At 38.0% G+C, this 20,210-nt stretch overlaps 1 non-coding gene and 1 pseudogene across 1 annotated transcript; one reads left to right on the forward strand and one right to left on the reverse strand.

The window, feature by feature from the left end:
• Nucleotides 1-2,994: 2,994 nt before the first annotated feature.
• LOC148703453 (secreted RxLR effector protein 161 pseudogene) lies at nt 2,995-3,711 on the reverse strand (annotated as a pseudogene).
• A 13,100-nt stretch (nt 3,712-16,811) lies between these two features.
• TRNAW-CCA (transfer RNA tryptophan (anticodon CCA)) lies at nt 16,812-16,883 on the forward strand. The gene has a single exon. It is a non-coding gene; the product is annotated as a tRNA-Trp (tRNA).
• Nucleotides 16,884-20,210: the final 3,327 nt, after the last annotated feature.

Consider the following 20,210-nt stretch of genomic DNA (forward strand, 5'->3'; position numbering starts at 1 on the left):
CCTATCTTCTTACCAAAGCAAAGCTTCTTTGTAAAATGTACAACGTGATTAACAAATTCTTTGCAACACATAGATGGCTGAATTTAATCTGCCTAGGTAAACTAGACATTCATCACATTCCACACATGGCCTATATAAACTACCAAATATGGTCCTGGCAATCACATAACTTTATGCAAGCTTTATGTTAAAGCCTTGGTCTAATAATGCTATGAATTTTCAAAGTTCCCGTGACATAGTTTAAATTTTAAGTTTGCATGCCACTAATGTGGTTAAGATAATAGGTTGGCTATATGTTGCTCTTGTATCTAATCTATCTAGCCCAATCTATAGTGAGTTGCTCTCAAATTTTAGTTCCCTTAGAGTTTTACTTCCTTTGAAATTTAGTATTGGCGAGAAATGCCCGAACTTTTGGCGAGCGTGAGATGTCGCCGAGGTTCATCGTGGAGAGCCCCTGATCGCTAGCAGAGGAGCTCAATCACATCATACTCGATGAAGGAACCTTGACAGCTCGGAACATCTGGGGTTTCCATTTTGCTTCGGCAGCTCTCCATACGGTATTTTTCACCTGGAAGCCCCCACTCTCGAGTTTTCTCAAGATCAATTTCGATGGGTCTGTATTGGATGAAGGCATGAGGGGTGGTGCGGGTTTTGTTATTCCCTTATTCGGGACCCGGACACCCGGGTTATGGCCGCTGAAGGCTGTCAGTTATTTGACACCTCGATTTTCGGTGCAAAGCTGAGAGCTATATGGGCGGGCCTTCATCATGCCCGACGCGGCTTACGAGCCAGTTCTATCATTCTGGAGGCAGACTCGGCCACGGTTATCAGTTGGATTCAGGGGGTCCTAAGGGGTGACGGCAGTGACCACCTACTGCTTCGTGACATCTGGGCTATGGCGAGGGAGAAGGGGCCTTCTAGGCCAAGCATGTCTTCTAAGAAGCCAATGGGACTGTGGATTGGGTGACTACTTACGTAACCAGTCACTCCGGAGGTACCCTGTGGGCTGGAGATAGTGAAGTACCCCGAGCACTTCGGGGCATTTTGTTTTCCGACTTTATTGGATGCATTCATACTTGAATCCACCCGCTCTAGCACAAAAAAAAAAAAAAAAAAAAAAAAAAAAAATCTTGGTTGCCGAGGATCACTATGGTTAATGTTAGATAGAATAGTAGAATTGGATCAAAGCTAGTTAAGTCATTCTTATTCCTTAATTTAGAGATACTGCCTATATGTAATCCTTAATTTGCACGAATGGATCACGAATGGATTGTTATCTATATCTCAACCAGAAACTAACATTTCCTTTTGATAAGATATGAGAAGCGGAAGAGAAAGAGAATATTAGAGATTAATCCGAGGAAAAATATAAAGAAATTCATATCTATTTCTTAAAGCTGCATTCTTTTCTTATTTATAATCATTAAAGGTGAATATATGGTAGAAAGTCAATCAATCAATCATATTCATATGATAGGCAATCAAATTAACTTGCCGTATTTGCAAGGACTTTGGCACCTACTAAGTTTGTCAGGTGGCATCAAATCATGTCTAATATGACATCAAATTATGTAAGATATGGAGATCTCTAATCAATCCTCGATCAATTATAATCTTCAACCGAAGATTCTAACACCTTTTCCTTGTTCTTTTTTGTTTCCATTCTCCAGACAGAAGCCCCACGAGGCAAAGAAACCAATTACAACGCTATAGTGAGAAATGGACGCAGCAAAGAGACCAATTCATCCTCCACTTCTCTGCTGCTCCTTTATTATTGTAAGCAAAAATAAGTTAAAAATTTATTTGGTTCGTAAAAAAAAAATTCTCATTAAAATATTCTTTTTGAAAAAATAATTTTTAAAAATATAATATTTTAAAAAATAGTTTTGGTATGTTTGATTGATCATTAAAAAGTGACATATTTTACAATGGCTTATATTTAGTTGAACATCTATTTTTCTAGAAAAATTATATAAAATACCTATTGTACTCTTAATAAAGATAAATACCTTACTCATAGATTTTGATGGCTTAAGAGTATCTTTGAAAAAAAAGACGCGAATTCTTAACTAGTGAAGAAGTAGCTTTTCTATATTATTTATTATTTTTTCTTTCTTATGAAAAATAAAAATTTATTTTCAGAAAAAATACTTTTTTTTCATCACTCCCATTTAAAAGCTTTAACCAAATAAGAAGTGTTTCTTTGTTGTTTATTTTTTTCCCCGAAATGAATGAGTCCTAAATGTTTCTATCATCCAACAATAAAATTTAAATGAACCATTAATGCCATGGTGTAAATAGCTATCACAGAGGGACCAACTCATCAAACATCAGTTTTATATCACAAACATGGACATTGACCTTCATCTCTCTCTCTCTCTCTGGGGAAATTCCTAGAGCATCTGTGTGTGCGTGTGGAAATTCCGAGAGCATATGCATGCCTAGGCATTGAATGCAAAGAGGAGTCATGACATCTCAAGTTTCTTGTTAAATGTACATCCTGAAATGGAAGTGGGGTGTCCGTGTGAGGGATTCTTGGTGTCACAAGCACTGGTCTTTTCAGAACAAAGTAACAAGTCCACGAGCACCCGAAGAAAGCAACATACACCAAGCATCCGAAGTATATTCAAACATATATATGCATCAGCCATATTTATGTTGGAGGCAACGAAAGCAAAGTGGGATGAGAAGGACTAGAAAATTGGATTTGCTACAGAATGTTTGCTTTTCATTCAAAATGGGGGCTGATTACAACAATTCAGATACATCAGGGCTCCTACTATTTTAAAGTTCTGTAGCTTTTTTTTTTTCACTACTTCTGAGACTACAATGAACGACATATTTCTAGAAGATGACTCTGGAACATCATTTAAGCTGGTTCAACAAGTTCCAAAGTCTAGAGAATACAAAGAGTCATTCAAGCTAGAGAACATTCAATCAAAAATATCTTCTGCACAATCTAGAAAATTACAAATTACTTCTTAACACCCCCTCTTAATTTGTAATTTTCAAAGACTTTTTGAACTGCTCAAACTTCTCAAAAGATACAGCTTTGGTGAGAACATCTGCAGGCTGATCATAAGTGTTGATGAACTCTAAGTAGATCTGCTTCTTCCTTACCATATCCCTTGTGAAATGGTGACGCAGCTCAATATGCTTTGATCTTGCGTGAAAAACTGGATTTTTAGTCATTGCAATAGCTGACATATTGTCACAGAAGATAGCTGTTGGTTCTGAAACTTTTTGCAGCAAGTCAGAAAGAGTTTGCCTTAGCCAAATAGCTTCACGTGCAGCTTCATTTGCTGCTATATACTCAGCTTCAGTTGATGATAATGCAACAGAACTTTGTTTTCTTGAACTCCATGTGATCACATTTGATCCCAAGCAAAAAATATAGCCTGATGTGCTTTTTCGATCATCAAGACTTCCTGCCCAATCACTATCAGTAAAACCAACTAGATTGCTATCTTCTTCCTTCACATACTTGATCCCAAGCTCTTTAGTGCCTTGTAAATAGCGTAAAATTCTCTTTGCTGCTGCAAAATGGAGCTTGCTTGGTTGTTTCATAAATCTAGATATTAGACTTACAGAATGTAGAATATCTTGCCTTGTGTTTGTGAGATACATCAAGGAACCAATAAGACTTCGATAAACTTTTGGATCTGCCTTCTCTGTCCCATCATTTTGCTGCAGTTTCTCATTGAGAGCCATAGGTGTTGCCACTGGTTTGCAACCTATCATATTAAATCGTTTGAGTAGATCTGCAACATATTTTTCTTGAGAGATAAAAATATTGCCTTTTGATTGTTTTACTTGAATTCTGAGAAAATACTTCATCAGCCCCAAGTCTGTCATCTCATATTCTTTCATCATTGCATCCTTGAATGCTTTTATCACTTTAGCATCAGTACCAATATAGATTAGATCATCAACATAGAGACAGACAACCAAAAAATCCGATGCTCCAATCTTCTGCACATAAAGTGATGGCTCAAATTGACTTTTTTTAAATCCATTTTGATGAAAATAGGAATCAATCTTACTGTTCCAAGCTCTAGGGGCTTGTTTTAACCCGTAAAGAGCCTTGCGAAGCCGATATACTTTTCCTTCTTTTCCTTTCACCACATAGCCTTATGGTTGCTCAACATAGACTTCTTCTTGTAGTTCACCATTAAGAAATGCTAATTTAACATCAAGCTGAAACACTTATAATTCCAACTGGGCCGCCAAAGCAAGAACAGTTCGTATCATTTCCATTCGTGCCACTGGAGCAAATGTTTCATTGAAGTCTACCCCAGGTTGTTGTGAATAGCCTTTTGCTACCAGCCGAGCTTTATGCTTTTGTATGCTACCATCTTCATTATACTTAGTTTTGTAAACCCATTTCAAACCAATCACCTCTTTTTCTTTTGGAATATCCACAAGCTCCCAAGTATGAATTTTTTCGATGCTTGCCATTTCTTCATTCATGGCTTTTCTCCAGACTTCCTCTCTTGCAGCTTCTTCAAAACATTGAGGTTCACAAGTAAAAAGAGCCATATTACATGATTCATAAATATCACTTACTGATCGATACTTTCTTGCAGAAATTTCCGAATCTGAATCATTACTTTGATGCATGCTTCTAGATGTATCAACTTCATAGTGAGAGGGTTCAGATGCTTGAGAATGAACTTCTTCTTGAGTTGCAACTGGCTCAAGAAATTCAACTGTTGCAGGGACTTGAGTGACTTCATCCTCCCATTGCCATGCTGCCATTTCATCTAATATAACATCCCTTGATAGCACAAGTTGGTTTGTCTTTGGATTGTAAAGCCGATAGCCTTTAGATTCATTGCTATAGCCAATGAAAATATATTTTCTACCTTTCTCATCAAACTTGTCCCTACCTTGAGAGAAAATGAGAGCATAAGCTATGCAGCCAAAGATTTTAAATTGATTCACTACTGGCTTACGGTTATGCCAAGCTTCAAAAGGAGTCATGTTGCGAACGGCTTTAGTTGGAGACCGATTGAGTATATAAGTTGCTGTATTGACAGCTTCAGCCCAGAATTTGTTGGGAAGTCCCTTCCTTTTTAACATGCTTCGAGCCATCTCCATAATTGTTCGATTCTTCCTTTCTGCCACGCCATTCTGCTGAGGAGTATGCTTGATAGTGAGCTGCCTTTGAATTCCTTTTTCTTTGCAATAATCAAGAAAGGGCTTGTAAATAAACTCTCCTCCGCGATCAGTTCTGAGTGCCTTCATTTGATAGCCACTTTCCCTTTCTGCTAAAGCTTTGAAATTCAAAAAAATAGAGAAAGCATCTGATTTTTGATCAAGGAAATAGATCCAAATCATTCTAGTATAATCATCAACAAAGAGTAAGAAATATCGTTTATTACTCAAAGATGGAGTTCGAGTTGGCCCACAAATATCAGCATGTACAAGTTCAAGAGGTGCACGGGCTCTCCATGTTGTCTTGGGAAAAGGAAGTCTATGCATCTTCCCATATATGCAGCCTTCACAAACTCTATATTTCCTTTTAATAAGAGGAAGTCCAATCACCATGTTCTTTTCTTTCAACAGTTGTAAACCCGAGTGATTCAAATGGCCATATCTCAAATGCCAAAGATAGGACTCATCAATATTCTCAGTTTTTAAAGCAACTTTCTGAACTGATTTCATATTGAGAGGAAAAATGTTATTCGAGCTCATCTTTACTACAGCCATCTTTTGATTGTTTTTCTTATCAATGATTTCACAGCAATCATCATCAAAAATTAGTTTATAACCTTTCCTCATCATTTGTCCAATACTAAGAAGGTTTTGAGTAATACTAGGAGAATAAAAGACATCATGAATATATTTTTTGTTACCTTCTTTGGTTTGGACTGCAATGACTCCCTTTCCTTCAATTTTCACCTTCTTACTGTCACCAAGCTCCACTTGAGAAATAAATTTTTCATCAAGATCCTCAAAGACCTGCCTGTCTCCTGTTATGTGGTTGCTACAGCCGCTGTCCAGATACCACGAGTCTTCTTGCCCATGCCCAACATCCATACCAGAATAAAACAACTGATCATCATTTTCTTTTGAGAAGTTGGCTGCTTTTTTATCTCTAGAGCTTTCTCCCTTATCTTTATACCAGCAATTTCTTTCAGAATGGTTAGGATATTTACATCTAGTGCATTTAAAGCGGCAATCTTTAGAATCATGGCCAGACTTCTTGCAAATAGAGCAATAAGAATCAGGATTACCAGATCTTTGTTGCTGCTGAAATTCTCTTCTTCCTCTTCCTCTTCCTCTGCTTTGATTTAGACCACCACGTGCTCTGCTATAAAATCCCTTTCTTTGGAATGAGCCCCCTCTCTGTTCTTGTTCCGCTCTTGATGTCTTCTGATCTGACAATTTGATCTTGCTTTGAAAAGCTTGCTCCAATGATTGACTAGTATACCGGCTGACTCTTTGCTCATGTGCCTCAAGAGAACCCATCAATTCATACATTGTAAGTTTGGAGAGATCTTTAGTCTCTTCAATCACTGCAACTACATGTTCAAATTTCTGTGGCAAGCTTCTAAGTATTTTTTCAACAATTTTCTTCTCAGGGATAATATCACCACAACTCTTTATTTGGTTAATAATTTCAGCAGCCCTAGAGAAAAAATCTCTAACAACTTCACCATCTTTCATTGACAAATTATCAAATTCTCTCCATAAAGTCTGCAGCTTTATGGAAATTACTTTCTCCGAGCCTTGAAACTCCTTTTTCAAGGTCTCTTATGCATCTTTGGCCTTCTTAATGCCAAAAATTCGAGGATAAATGGATTTGCTTACCCCTTGCTGGATTATCCTCAAGGCTGTAGCATTTCTCTTCACATTCTCCTTGTATTCTTTTCCTTTTGCTTCTGCAGAAGATGAAGTTGTTTCTGATTGAGGCAGTTCTTCGTATCCTTGTTCCACCAAGTCCCACAAATCTTGTGAAATGAAAATCATCTCCATTTGAGAGCTCCAATAGTCATAATGCTCTCCATCAAAAATAGGAATTTGGCTTGAAGAATATGTGAAAAGAGTATTGCAATTTGCTGAAGCCATTATGAAATATTGCTCTGATACCAAAAATTTGTTGGAGGCAACGAAAGCAAAGTGGGATGAGAAGGACTAGAAAATTGGATTTGCTACAGAATGTTTGCTTTTCATTCAAAATGGGGGCTGATTACAACAATTCAGATACATTAGGGCTCCTACTATTTTAAAGTTCTGTAGCTTTTTTTTTTTCAGTACTTCTGAGACTACAATGAACGACATATTTCTAGAAGATGACACTGGAACATCATTTAAGCTGGTTCAACAAGTTCCCAAGTTTAGGGAATACAAAGAGTCATTCAAGCTAGAGAACATTCAGTCAAAAATATCTTCTGCACAATCTAGAAAATTACAAATTACTTCTTAACAATTTAAACCCCAAGCATGCTATATTTTCCAATCACACAATCATATTATAAATCATTGCAAAGCCATTCACAAAACGATAGATATTCTTAACCATATCCCCATAGTTGGAATCAGCTTCATATATCCTCATTCACCGAAACATTCCATCCAAATTATTAGTGCCCATTAAAGTAGAAAACAAAACCCAACTTCCAGGCACAACAGCATGCAGCTGCCACTCATGCTTCCAGCTCCCCCAGCATCTCCACCATCAATGGCCTGTCCCACTGAATGTGCTGCTGGCTGCGGGCACCGGTCTGGGCCAGCCACCTTGCGGCCGCCACCTCCTCCTCATCCACATGGACAAGGCGAAACCCCGGGGCCCGGCGGAACCACTTGATACTCTCTCTGACAGCACCGTCCACCGCAGCGCTGCCGCTGGTCTCTCCATTGTAGAAGCATTTTAGCAGAGCCAGGGATGAGGTGCAGAAGAGGAGGTTCAGCTCGTCCGACCGCACCATTGCCTCCACCGCTCGACGGACGGCCACGGCCTCTGTGAAGATGAAGGGTCCGGTCGCGATCGGAAATGCGCAGGCGAGGAGCGGCGTGTGAGCCTCGTCGCGGAGGATGAAGGCGCCGCCAGCTTCATTTTGATAGGCGTCGAAGCACCCCACTACCTCCACCAATCTCCAGTTCTTAAGGTCCTGTAACTTATATGGGTGCTTGAAGGGAAGGGAGCCATCTCCCTGCATGTCAAAAAAAGAGGACTAAGTGCACGCATTATGGGAAGTTTCTAAGGAACTTCAAAGACAAAGGACATTGAACATGAAATTAAAATCAAAAATAATAAAAGATATTATTATAAAAGAAATGTTATACATGGTTTCCACAGCAACTTGTCTCAATCAACCATAAAATCTTTCCAAAAACATCATCAAATTAAAACCATCGCAGGAAAATTTAGAATTCCGAAGGCAAACGACATGTTAGAAACTGCTATTTTGAAATTTAAAGAAATTATGTGCATGCAAAACTGATTGGTAACTAATAATAAAAGATAACTATCAATAGTTCTACATTAAAATAGAGAAACAAAAAAATAGCCAATCCATAAATATGAAAAATAATAGTGAGGAAAAGTGCAACTTTTTGTAGATAATTAAATTAAAATTTAAAAAAACTAAAATCTATTTTTGAAGCATGCTTCTACTGTTTGACTATGTCGCTGTAAAGGTAGTCGTAGCAAATTTGAATGTCCCTGCAAATTCTTCTTAATATGGATATAACAGCTCATATAAGATATTACGATTATGACTCTAATTTCGATAACACATCCCCAAAAAAAATTTAGCTAATAGATCGTATAAACAATACATTTTTTATTTAATAAAAAAATGAAAGATAAAAAAATTAAACTAGCCTATCATAATAAAAAAAATCAAAGATTTCATAATCATTATAAAAATAAAATAAAATTTTACATGTTTCTATCGTTTAAGGACATGTTTCGATGTCATGGCATAGTATTTCATGATATCTCTAGATAAAATTTGAGAGAATAAGAAGGAAGACAACAAAGTGTTGAAATTGGAGGGTTGAGAAAACCCCATGGTCCTACAATCCCGAGACTTTTTTTATACCAAAAAATGCGTTTTCATGAAGTATAATGTCTCTCAAATTAATTTATAGGCCTTGATAGGTCATGAATTTTGTTGATCTCCCATTTCTTTCTTCCATAGGAGGTAACTGTATATAAGAATATCAGATATTTAAATAGATTTTTATCATACCAAATTCAAAGAAAAGTATATAAATTTGAATAATAATAATTGTTTGAATAACCTTTCAAACTAAAAGTTACCTTGCGAGCAACTTGTGGAAATGTAGCTTTATCAAAAAATTGATCTATAGATAGGTGCACCATGATTATAAGTCTTCCACCGTCTATCTCTATTTCCTCCCTCTCTCTGCCCCTCTCCCTTCTAGCACTGGTTGTTCACACAAGAGCATAAGAGGCTACTTCACAAGTGATCATAAATGTGGTGAGGCTAATTTTGTTTGGTTCTATCCTTTTCCGTTGCACTTACTAAATATTAATTTGATATATTAAATATGTAACTAAATGTTATCCAATATATTAAATATGTAACTAGACGAAATAATGGAATCCATTACAATTGCCATAAGCATGGCTCAGACAAAATTACAAAGGTGGATGCAAGTGTAACTTCTCTATAATCCTAGTTATAGGAAATTCTTACAATTAGGGCACGCGGCATATTTTAATTAGCTATATACCTTGACTTTGCATCCAATACATCTGAGTCGTTAATTTTATATGAAAAATAACTTTAATATGGATCCTGTGGACCTATCAAAAGTTGATAGGTACCTAAGTTGTAGAAATTTCCTACGACTTGGATTGTAGAAGATTTCTTGCTAATGAATGCAGTTGACTAGGGTTTGAATTTTGAGATATATAGTATAAAGTGCCAAGAAGATTCCATCACTACAACAAAAGTTGGTTTTGCCGACGCACTTTTCCCGACGCTAGGGGAAAGCGTCGGCAAAGGTTGGCTCACAGCAAACCTTTTCCGACGCTTTGGGTTAGCGTTGGAAAAGCGAAACAAACAACGACGCTATAAAGCGTCGTTATAAGTTTAAGAAACAACGACGCTTATAAGCGTCGTTAGAAACCTTACACAACAACGAATGGGAGTTTTGGCGACTGTGTTTTCCCGACGCTAGGGTAAGCGTCGGTAAAGTTTGCCCAGCCCAACCTTTGCCGACGCTTTTAGTAAGCGTCGGTAAATCCAAAGAAACGACGACGCGTTGAGGCGTCGGTCAAAGATTTAGAATCTACGACGCTTAAAAGCGTCGTTAGGAAACATTAAACCCCCCAACCGGCCCGTCTCCTCCATTTTCTATCGGTCGACGCCCTTTCGATCAGTCGATGCCCTAGCTCCATCGCCGACTTCTCAGCTCCATCGCGATCCGTGGCTTCCCCGCTGCCGTCTTCCTCCTCCTTCTCTGAGGTAAGCCTCCTCCTTCTCCTCCTCCTCCTCCTCCTTCTCGTCCTCCTCCTCTTCTTTGTTTTCAGGGCTTGCAAACTGATCTCACCTCCATCCGTAGCCTCGATCGGCGATCGAAGATTCCGCTTCTCCGCCGCCGTCGACCTCGCCGTCGTCTGAGGTAAGCCTCCTCCTCCTCCTTCTCTTCCTCCTCCTCCTCCTCCTCCTATTTGTTTTCTTCTTGTCTTTAACGCTCGCCCGGCCCCCTCTCCTCATCCTCTCTCGGTCGATGCCCTAGCTGCGCGCCGACATCAAACCTCCATCCCGAGCCCTAGCTACTCGGCGGTCGTCTGAGGTATATTGCTTCAAAAAAGAAGGTTTTATCAAGAGGCCTTGCAGGTGCTTGCTTCTTTCTTAACTATGATTCTGATATGTACGATTTTAGATGTATTAAGTACATGATTACTCCATGGCATGAGAATTATCTATGGTTGTGCTTGCTGGTTATTCTGATTTAACTGTACATGTTATTGCATATTTCTTCAAGTGTCACAGAAAGATAGCCTATTGTCATTACGTATAGGAGCTCCTTCCAAATAATGATGCCATGGCAATGCCATTTGACTGATTTTTTTGCACCCCGCTAATCACCTAGCCGTGAAAATATTGACTCCAAAGAGCCGACTGGAGATGATCTAAGGAACTACAATCTGGTATCACAGGATTGTGCATGCACATCTGTTCTGCTTTGGGGCATTTGCGAGTTGTTTCCCTGTAGAAAACCATGATCCATGTTAGTATTGTACAGAATCAATGACATCTTCAGGCTAGCATGATTCCATGTATGGCATCCATAACGAAACTCATGAATAATAGATAACAAGTTTATTTCGTTAAGTACAAATTTTATATCCAGAATAAGATATATTGACACTTAACTGGACTATATATCGAAATCAGAGCATTAAGATTCTAGATTCTTTATCAAAAAAAAAAAATCTAAATTCAAACTAAATGTTAGATACTGTTAAACAAATGAACCACATCATAAACATCTAAAGCTTATTAGCTTTAGATGTTATATTTTGATTTCGTATATTTTACTTGTTGGTATGTTGTGATTTATCTTTTTTGATTAGTTGGATATTTGATGCATGTGTATGCGGTTATTTGTTGGTTTAATTGAGTTATATTGGATGTTTGAAAAGAGGTTTATGGTGTTGTCGTTTCATATATGTTTTAGAGCATTATTGCAAGCATTTAATGTTTCAACGAACGTGTAACTATTATTGTATGCTTTCCATAGGTTAAACAAGTTATTGGGTAGGCCCAACCCTCAGACGGTTTAGCGATTGTTACACACTCTTCAATTATTAGGTATTTAGATGGTTTGTGCATTTAAATGGACTACTAAAAAGCTAGAAAGTCAAAATTACAGAATATTAAGAATAAGCTGTTTTATATAATAGTTAAAGCTAATTAATTACTAAACAAAATGGCTACCTACTTCAAATTTATTTGTTAATCAATATGGACATAATCTTATCATCAATTATAAGTTTAAATCCAAGAACATAACTATTAGAAGGTCAAAAAAAATACCAAGAAACTTTATAACAGTTTAATATCAGTACTTCTTTTCATGAGAATAGACAATGCTGGAAACAAATACATTAAAAAAAAAAAAATCACTTTTCTCTCATCTTTCCATAGTTGATTGTACTTGCATGAAACATATTCAACACCAAGGATTTAAGTTCTGGGGGGGATGGCGGGGCATCCCACTGTCAGAGTGTCAAGATGGGCACTGGGAAGGGATGGGGCATCCTGAATGTCAAGATTTGGTGCATCCCATTGCACAGAAAAACCAGAACGGTCTCATCTCATAGGATTTCAATCCTTGTTAACATTATATATCGTCTTGAAAGAAAAAACAAAAATGAACACTGAACACTTTAGATCATGTTAGATATTATATATAATATGTTATTTTAATTATAAAAGTAAGAGTAAATCATTTACAGAATTCCACATGTAAAATTTTTCAAAAGCAAATGCAAGATGATCATTTAGTTAGTTAAGCTAATAAAATGTCCGCTTAAGCATCTAAACAGTTATTTAAACAACTAAAAAAACTAACTACTTAAGCAGTCACTCCTTAAAATGGTTAAGAGTTATATAGCTGTTCAAGTAGCAGCTTCAATGCATAAGTGAGTGTTTATGATGACATTTCACAGGATGTATTCCTAGGTCGTGAAATAAACTGGTCTTAGTTACTCTTGTTTGCCATATGAGAAGAAAAAAAAAATCCAGAAATGAGGGAAAAGTTCAACCCTAATTTATTTTGATTTCGTATTGGTGATTCATACCCTAATTTCGTTTAATATTTTTTTATATTACTTGCAGTTCAATCAGTATTTTAATAGAATGGACAAAAGTTGGATAAATAAGTCGAGATCCAGTGCCGAATATTTGAATGGAGTTCAGAATTTCGTTAAATTTGCTTCTGAGAAATCTGAAATGAATGGGAATATTTTTTGTCCATGTCAAAAATGTGTAAATTGTTATGCTATCGCTCCACAAATTGTTGAAGAACATTTGGCATGGAAGCACGAGGGCATGACTGAAGAGGAGGTGGCCCGTGTTTGTCCTCCAGATGTAATCTCTCATCAGTGGAGGGAGCTTGTCCACTACTGGTTTTCCGATAGAGCTCAGGTTGTGTATATTTTTTCAATACCTTAGATTGTATTTACTATTATTATAGATTAGAAATTTATACATTTTATGCATTACATTGTTTATTGTTTTTCGGGGAAGACATATTCCAATATTGGTAGAGCTGCTCGAGCATCACAGACTGTTCCTCACACTTCAGGCTCCATGAGTTATGCGAGGCGTAGAGCTGAATTCGTAAGCTTTCTTGAAATAATTTAAATTTATTTTAAATTATTCTATCATATAGCATGAATACTCTTGAAATATACTTTTTGTTGTAGATGGATGATAATGGGAGGGAGCCTGGTAGGGTGGAGTTTTATAGGATGACTCACACCCACCGAGATGGCAGCTTTGTCCGGGAGGAGTCAAGAGATATAGTTGTATGTATTCATCTTTGGCTTGTGCTGTATTTTTTTTGGTTTTATTATTGGCATACATTAATTTGAATTTTTTTGAGAGATATAGGATAGGGCAACAAATCTTATTTTAGAGCGCGTCGGGGGGTCATCATCATCCGACGCGACCCATAATATTGAAGCTGAAGTGCTCGCTGAATTGATAGGCCCAGAGCGTTATGGTCGAGTGAGGGGTTACGGCGTTGGAGTTACCCCCACTCAGTTGTCTTCAGTGGGCACATATACAAGAAATGCCAGAGAATCTAGTAACACTGCAGAAGTTCGTCGGCTTCAAGCAACTATTGATGAGTTGAAGGAAAACCAAGCAAATTTGCAGTCTCAGCTTACGAATATTTCTTCCATGTTACAACGGTTTCTCCCTTCTCAGGTAAATAATTATATATATTTTAATATTTTACATATTATCAATTATGATATATGAGTTAATGTATCACATTATTCTTAACTTCTAAAGTTTTTTTTTTATTTTTTTTGTAGATTCCTGATACTTCAAATGCTAGTAGAGATGATGATGGAGCTGAATCCCGTCCCTGATGCATTCTAGATTATCTTTTATGAGCTTGATATGTATATGTTTCTGCTTTTTCAGAGTACATTGTAATTTGCTTTTTCAGAGTACAATGTAATTTGCTTTTTCAGAGTACATTGTAATTTGTATGGCAGCTTTTCTGATATATGAGTCAAAAACATGGAGTTTTAATCAGATATATCAATATTCATATTTTGAATGCTCTGAGTATTTGTGTCAATGTATCAATGTAATACAGGTTCATATTGTTATAATATATGTTTTGTAATTTGTATTTTATAATACTGATTATCGTTTTATTTTTTTTTAAAAAAGACAATTCCCGACGCTTTTAAGCGTCGGTAAAAAAGACCGGCCATTGAGCAATTTCCGACGCTTAAAAGCGTCGGTAAATCAGAAATTGCCGACGCAAAAAAGCGTCGAAGGAGCGGAGACAATTGCCGACGCTTTTACGCGTCGGTAAATTTCCGACGCTTAAAAGCGTCGGGGAAAGGTTAATCCCGACGACGCTTAACAAGCGTCGGTAAATGACGAATTGCCGACGCAAAAAAGCGTCGGGGAAACCGATCTGTCGGTTTATTGCCGACGCTATATAAGCGTCGGTAAATCCATGTTTTTGTCGACGCTTTACTCAAGCGTCGGCAAAAACTTTTCCCACTCTGGTATATCCGACGCTTTGCCAACGCTTGGCTTTGCGTCGGGGGAATTTTCGCCGACGCTAATTAGCGTCGGCAAAGCTCCAAAAATGCGTCGGGAAAGGCCTAGTTTCCTGTAGTGCATACAATTACAGTTGATAGATAATAAATATTGTCTAACGTATGAAATAGTATATACTGACTAACTTGATTCAGTGAACTATGCCACCATCATGATAATATTGAGATATTTTCAGTGATATCACCAAAATTAATGTGGGGTTTTGCAATGATATATTTACAATACATTTGATTTGAATAGGAGATAAAGATTCCTTTTCTAAGGATGTAAAGAAACTCAACCATACCTTTCCTAAGGATGTAAAGATAAATCAATCGAAAACCAATTGTCAACCAATGATCTTTTCAATTTTATATTGAAAAATGAAAAATATGTTATTGACCTCCATTTACTTTGTTCTCGCCCGTTCCTATGCTCTTTGCTCTAGTAATGCATAGAGATGCTCTCATTACCTCCCCCTTGCTTCCCCTATCGATCTCACTACCTCTAATCATCGATAGACCCATTGACTTATCATGTCATGACCATAATATTGTGAATAAATTAATTTTTACTACATCACCACCATAAAAATGCTAACAATATATTGTTACAGCTTATCAATTCTCTAAGTCATTTGATTGAAATGAATCATTACATATTTAGAAATGCTATTCCTTTGTTTTCATTTAATTAATGTCAAGTAAATATTTTGAGGATTCATTTAAGGTCTTCTACAAAAGGTGTTTTCAAAATGTTAAGATGCAACTAGAAAATATGTTGTTGAGCTATAGTACTTAAAAAATACTAGAATAGTATTAATGAAATGGTCAAAGTTAACACTAAATCAACTTACTAGATCCTAATTTGGATGTGGTTTACTCAGTATATTCTTGGTTTAGTATGAAGTGTATAAAACAATAGTTCTCTTTAAAGCTAAAAAGGTGATGTGTGTGTGTGTGTTTTTTTGGAGGGGGGGGGATTGAAAATCATAAGTTAAACTTAGGTTTTTTTGGTACTTCATGAATTTGAAATAAAACTTACAATACAAAGTAGCTAGCTAATAAGTTAAACTATAACCTACATGTTAAAGTTGCAGAGTCAAAATCAATGGAGATCTAGCGTTAAAATCTATCCAATACAAAAAACAAGATCATGCGAGATATTTGAAAACACTAACCATATGGCATCAAACCATAAAGTGACATAAATGCTAGCTTATCTTATATAAGTTGATTTAGCATCAGTAGTTCAAATCGAAATCAAAACAATTTGACACCAATATAGATGGCATAAAATGCATTAACGCTCACAAAAATAGCTAATGATTCATATCTACATCTAACATGAACATGTTGGATTACGGGTAAGCTCTAAAAGCCATTTGATATTTTTGAACATCCAATTTTAGTTACTCATAGAAATTTCTACACATGCATGCCTGTATAGGGCATTAGGTATGGATGACACATTAATATAAGTGTTCTATGTATAATTTCCAAGTGGACAGTCTCACTTATTCTTAGAATATCTTGTCCACACAAAACAATAAAACTAAAATAATGAGGTAGAGTAATATTCCTCATAATCAAAGCTATGACTTTACTTGAGCACATTATTGTAGCCCATACTGAGCAAGTAAATATTGAATCTATTTCAAAAAATCACTATCCCCTAAGGGATGCAAGTTCTAAATATACATCATACAAGTAGTCCTTTAAAAGACGAATTTCTATCATGGTTTGTTTATAGTAACTATAGGGTCAACCTATATATTAATTGATGTTGTTTGTTAGAGGTATATTAGGTCATTGACTTCGCTACAAATTAGGCTAATGTAATTTAATAAAAATAAATCTACCTTTTATATTTATTTGTTTTAAAATAAATATATGATTAGTATATGAATATTTGATTTAAAGTGAAAACCAATTCCCACCCCCCCCGCCCCCCCGCCCCCCGTGAGTAGGTTTGCTAGGCCGAATCAAATGTTCCTTTATAAATATTGCTTTCCACAAAACTTACAGCGGATCCGTGGCGCAATGGTAGCGCGTCTGACTCCAGATCAGAAGGTTGCGTGTTCGATTCACGTCGGGTTCAAAATTCCAACCTATGGTTGATTACATTTTTTCAAGAAAAAAATTTTCTCATCCAAATCTATTATAAAAAATCATTTTTCTTTATAAAATCCCACAAAATACTCATTGCTTCTCGAAAAACGAAAACAATCAGCAACATTATCCGAAACAATCTAATTCCAAATATTTGTTTTCTTTTCCTTCGTGAACTGGCTCCTGGCATGAGCATTAGAGTCAATTCAATGAAGATTGTAAATCTATAAAAATCAGCCACCATGGGAGTGGTTTCTTAAATTTAGAGGAACATGAAATTGTGATTCTATAAAATTCAGCTGCATAATCTAAAACAATCCAGAAAAAATTATTTTCTTCCTATTTTGTTTTGGAAGAAACTTGAAGGCTCATGGCATGCTCACTTCTTTCCAAATTTTAAATGGTCTCACCAAGTTAACTATCAGGCACTCTTGTTGCTCCTTAAATTAGGAGAAATATGAAGACTGTTACACTATAAAAATCAACCATATAATCTCAAACAAGCCAATTTTAAAAATTCATTTCCACAAATCTATAAAAATTATTTTGTGAAAAACAAAAATGCATCACCAAGCCCATCAAATGTTAGTTTCCGCACAAAATTAATGGACCTCTGCATCATCCTCATCATACATGTTGAGAATCAGGTTTTGTCGTGCTTAATGGACCTCAAATTAGTTATAATTCAAATCAGAATTATTAAATCACTAGTGGATGGATGTACCCAATAATTAATTGGGTAGAACGTTCAGCGGAACCATCATCGATGTCCCGTTGATGTGGAACCTTCTCCTTGATATATAATCAGTTTTGGGGGAATTCCTCTAGAGCCGGATTTATTCTTGCGCAGGTAGTCGTTCGCGCGGGATGTTAAGAGTTGGGTGCCCGGTGCCTCGAACTGAATGACATACTAACTCAAGTGTAGTATTTGATGGCCGCCACTTAAAGAGCAGCCTTATGCATCATAGAAGGTGCATTTATCGATTGCAGTACAACATTCCGTGGTGCAAACCATGCACGAGATGTAAAGAGTTGATGCTTGGTGCTGTGTAGTATTCGATAGCCACCATCAAAAAATGGATGACCATCAAATAAAATAGCCTTATGTGTTATAGATGGTGCATCTTGTTTGATAGCATCCATCGACCGGCTTTGCGGTGCATACCTCTACAGTGTAGAGGATCACATAGGAGCATATTTGAATTGTTATGGCCGAGCACAATCTCAAAAAAGAATCTCACCAAGTCTACAGTGGGAAAGCATCGACCATTAGATACTATATCAATGTCTGATAAGCTCACCAAGTCCACTAGGCCACAGCGGGTTCGGAGGCCAAACCCCCGCTACATGGTCGCCATCGACCGTATCTTCGATGCAGGAACTCAGTGACGGAGTCACCGAAGAAAATGGAGTTTGCTGTGGTGGAGCTGAGAGCGGCCGTTAAAGGATATGTTGCTTGGGAGCGGGAGGAAGATGGGACTCCGTTGAAGGATACGTTGCGAATGCGAGGGAAGAGAAAGGCAGTTCGGAGCTGGGAGAGGAAGAGAATTCTACGATGGGTGGCCCATGCAGGTAGCTTCAACATGGGGACGTGAGAAGCGCGGGGGGGGGGGGGGGGGGGGGGGGGGGGGTGGCGGGGGTGTTTTGCATGGGTTGCTCTTACCTGAAGTAGAGCTAATAAATATCATTTCCTTCTCTCTTATGTTCTGCTTCCTTCTCTCTTTTTCCTTTGTTGACCCATCGGTAATCCTTAACAAGTCTCGACTCCAGCATCAAGTTCCCATCCTCACATATTGGTGGTGGGTCAATATAGGAAGCTTGTCCTTCTCTCAGCTTCCTTTTGAGAAGCGAGACATAGGACACTGGATCGACCTTAGCAATCTCTGGTAGCGCCAACCAATACACTATTGGCTCTACACACTTAGTGATACAGTAAGGTCCGAAATACTTCGGACGAGCTTTTGGTGAGCTTGTCGGAAGACAGTCTATTGCCGGTAAGAAGGAAGTTTTAGGAACACCCAGTCTCTTTCTTCGAAAGTAACTTCCCTCCGTTTTCTATCCATCTGCTATTTCATGCGGTTCTGCGCCTTCTCCAAGTTGCACTTCAGCTCCTTCATCAACTGGTCGCGGTCGACCATGTTTTTGTTGACCTCATCAACAGCCAAAACTCCTTCCATATACCATATAATCGAAGGTGGGGCTCTTCCATATAAGGCTTGAAACAGTGTCATTCAGTAGTAGAATGGAAAGTATATTGTACCAATATTCCACCCAAGCCAAATTGTGTTCCCATGTCTTTGGGAATTGACTGCACAGATATCGAAGGTACTGTTCCACGCATCCATTAACCACTTCAGCCTGGCCATCAGATTGCGGATGATAAGCTGAACTCATGTTAAGAGAAATTTTCTAGAGTTTGAAGAACTCTCAGCCAAAATGTGCTTACAAACACAGGTTCCCAGTCACTAACAATCGACCTCGGCATCCTATGTAAGCGGGCCACATGATTTACAAAAAGCTCGGCTACTCCCTTAGCAGTATACAGATAAGAGAGGGACAAAAAATGGGCGTATTTCGTTAGCCGATCAATGATGACTAGTATCACGTCCCCACGTCGAAGCCACCTGCATGGGCCACCTATCGTAGAATTCTCTTCCTCTCCCAACTCCGAACTGCCTTCTGCTTCCCTCTTGCATTCGATCACAACGTATCCTTCAACGGAGTCCCGTCTTCCTCCCGCTCCCGGCGCCACTGCAACAGACTCCATTTTCTACAGCGACTCTGTCACTGAGTTCCCGCGTCGAAGACACGGTCGATAGCAACCAAGTAGCGGGGGTTTGGCCGACCCGTTGTGGCCTGGTGGACTTGGTGAGCTTATCAATGTCCTACCCTCATAACGGGGCACATAGCTTGTCGTGCCCGGCATTCCAACGTAATGACTAGTGGCTGCGATGCACAGCTTGCTCGTTGGGCTGGAAGTTTTCCGCTACGGGTTAAGGTTGGGAGACTTCCAAGTCTTGCCTCCTCCCAATTGTCCAAGACTCTGAACTTTCAATCACACGTACCTTCCTAGAAACATCTTCCGTTCTTCCTTGCCTGCCTCCGCTCTCAAGTATATATGCGCATGCTCTCTCGCTTGCACTTGGCAAACACCATTAAGAAAGAAAGGAGGTAAGGGTGGGTGAAAAAGGAGAGCAAGTTCGGCTCTTCGCAAGAGCATGGCTTTTCATCAGAATCCCTTCGTCCGTGTAATCCTGGTACTCTCTGTTCTCCGGCTTCTAATTTTCCAACCAGTCTCCGCTACCCTACCCCGCCT

Source organism: Phoenix dactylifera, chromosome 5 (genome assembly GCF_051530095.1).
Source record: "Phoenix dactylifera cultivar Ajwa chromosome 5, Ajwa_hap1_PhDact_Kaust_v1.1, whole genome shotgun sequence".
NCBI lineage: Eukaryota > Viridiplantae > Streptophyta > Magnoliopsida > Arecales > Arecaceae > Phoenix > Phoenix dactylifera.